This window comes from Nelusetta ayraudi, unplaced genomic scaffold (assembly GCF_046127955.1).
Source record: "Nelusetta ayraudi isolate G7.1 ecotype Tasmania unplaced genomic scaffold, CSIRO-AGI_Nayr_v1 ptg000139l, whole genome shotgun sequence".
NCBI classification, from domain to species: Eukaryota; Metazoa; Chordata; class Actinopteri; order Tetraodontiformes; family Monacanthidae; genus Nelusetta; species Nelusetta ayraudi.
In genome coordinates, this window is record NW_027466189.1 from 1,229,488 (window position 1) to 1,232,714 (window position 3,227).

The window sequence follows — 3,227 nt, forward strand, 5'->3', positions numbered from 1 at the left end:
TTATTGAGCTTAAATCCACCTCTACCGCACAGGTCTGTTAGCTGCTGGTACAGATGTATTGCTTGTTCCGCCGTGCTGACGGCCTTTAGACAATCATCCACGTAGAAATTTTGACCAACAGTGTTTATAACCTCGGCTGGGAAGTCATGCTGATTGTCGTCGAATGAAGCACAGCTTGGGGATGACACTGCCCCAAAGATGTGGACCAGCATCCTGTGCTCTTGTAGGTCCTTTGTAATGTCCCCATCTGGCCACCAGAGGAAGCGTAAGAAGTTTACATCCTGGTTGGAAACTCTTACTTGATGAAACGTTCCCTCAATGTCAGTCATGAATGCTACAGGGCCTTGGCGAAAACGAAGCAGCAAACCTAGCAGTGTACTTGTCAAATTGGGACCCTGCAGGAGCTCTTTATTTAATGATGTTCACTCACTTTCAGTCTCGCAGCCACTAAAAAACCTGATTGTGATTGAGAGGTCCTCAGCAGCCAATCATTGTTGGGAGTCCAGCGTTCAAACACTCCTCCTGAATCCACAGTCACATCTGTGAGCATCTGGAACTTTGGCCCTGATCCTCCACACCACACAACTTGGGATGACAGCGCCACCTACCTGTATCCTTTCAGCAGCCAGTCCATGCTCTGACCCGTTTCCACTGTGGCCTGTTGTGTCATCTGGACCGGAGTCTGGATCATCAGTGTCCAGGTTCATGGAATCTGTCAGAGTGCCGCCGTCGTGTGATGTAATGATAGAGAATCACTCTATTTATACTAATGTGCAGAACCACTAGAGTGTCATTTCTTCACTGCTGTCAGCAACAAGCATTTGGTGTCACACTGGTGTACAACACTTATGGGCTAATTAATAAGAAATGACATATTTATGAATCACCCGCAATGCCCAGATTGTTGCTGCTTATCTGCTGATATGAGCCGTCAACTGTTGCTATATAGAACCACGGGCAGGAAATTACAATTAGTGTAGAGCGTATTATAATTTAAAAGTTTACTAACGGTAGTTATTTAAAGAATTTAGCAGGGATGGAACAGGCTAACGTGACAACGTCACCTGTAACACGGTAGGAGCTCAACCTGCTGTCACGGCGAAAACTCCGTGTTACGTCCCGTCTAGGGGGACCGAGACGCAACATGTGGGACACCTTCCCCCACTCCCAAGCCTCATTAATTTTTCACTGCAGTTGGCAGTTTCAACAAAAAACATTTTATTAATCAGTAAATGAAATAAACAAAACAACTTAACCGGTGGGCAGCAAAGGCTTCAGGGTGGGCCCAGGCCAAAATAATAAACCAAACTCCAACTAGCTCGCCTTAAGAACTAACTAAAGAAAGAAAGAGAACCCTAATACAGAAAGGCTAACCTCCCTACATACTTAAAAAACAGGAGAAAAGAGGGGACAAAGAAAATGGCAGCCCACCCCTACGGCTGCGTGCTCTAACACCATTTCAGAAGTGACTAACTGCAGAGTTGGGAGCGGAGGAGGGATGACGTCACGCTGGCTCGACTGCTCCTCCTTCTCAGCCGTGGCGCGTCCAATCAGCAGCCGACATCCAGGACCGCACCTGCAAGGCGTCATCCACTCTCACACACACACAGACACAAAGATAGAGGCATCTAGACCCACCTGTGGGTCATATCAACCCCTCTCTTAAGAACTAAACCCTATTAACATACCTACAAAACAAAACTAAACAAGAAAAACAGCTCAGTTCCCCCGAAATAAAATTCCGCAGCTAGTCCACATCATAATGCATCTGCCAACACATTATCAACCCCCCTTCCTGTGGCAAAGCTGGAGATTGAAGTCTTGCAGGGGCAAAGACCACCGCATCTACGAGGGCATTATAGTCTGTAAAAACCTGACCCCAAATTAACATCAAGATAGGCACTGTCAGAAGGAGAGCCAAAGCTTCTTTCTTAACTTCCCAATAATGACTCTGTGTGCGTGCAGCTTAGTTGTGGCATGTCCCTCTACTTCTATGTCATGGTGCAAAACTGACGTACGGCGGGGGTGGTCAGAAAACAATAGTGGGTGGCTCTCAATTAATTTAACAATATCATGACGGGCTGATGCAGACAAATGGGACAAAAACAAGCTTAAGTTATTCATAATTTCAGAGTTTCCCAGGCGCGCCGAAGGAACACCGATTTCTTTTTTTTTTTTTTTTTTCAATGAGCCCTCCCTCCGCCAATGGGCACGGAGGGGGCGGAGGCTCAGGCGACACATTTTTCCGAGCGACGTAACGCCCGGTTCACACCACTCAATGTGGTGGTTCACAGTAGACGCGAACAGGCGCGCGGCTCGCGGCATGCATTTGTTGTTTCGGCGTCTGCTCTATTTCGTGCGCGAGCCGCGAGCGATCCTCGTCAATAGTACAGGAAGTCGCTCAATAAAAACGAGAAAATCCGGTGAATTTTCAAAATAAACTCATTTCAAAATAAAAACCGAATGATAAATTCGATCATATATCATATTTGTATGTTATATTTGTCAGTACATTGTATCAGAGTGCGAGAGAGATTAAACACACACACACACACACACACACACACACACACACACACACACACACACACAGAGGAAGACTTGATCAAAATACGTCTGTTTGATCCTAGAGATGCCGGTCAATGATCATTATGAAAGAGGTCTTGTCTTGAGATGGACACCTGAGTGCGATTTTCTATTTATTTACACACACACACACACACACACACACACACACACAAAAGTAAGCTACGGAGCAGGCTGGCTACGGGGCGAGGGGGGGCGATGATGAAAATGTTTTTTTTTATTTAATTAAAAAAAAAAAAAAAAAAAGAAGCTCAAGTGGGAGTGAAAAAAAGACTGCAGCTGAGCAGAAGCGCTTGTCGACCGTCGCGGAGCTGTTCGCGTCTGGTGTGAACCAGTTGGAGCCTCGCTCGCGAAATTCGTCGGCGCTCCGCTTCGTGGCGCTTCCGCTTCGTGGCGCTTCCGCTTCCATTGAAATGAATGGCACGAGCCGCGCGCCTGTTCGCATCTCGTCTGAACCACTACATTCAGTGCCTTTACATGGCACGAGAGAAAATCGAATTATTGCCTTAGTCCGATTATGATCGGAGAACTCACGTGCGTGTAAACACCTTACTCCGATTATGATTGGAGTTTGAGAACTCCGATTGGAATCGCAGAACTCCGATTGAGACACCCAGATAATGCGATTGGAATTCGAATTT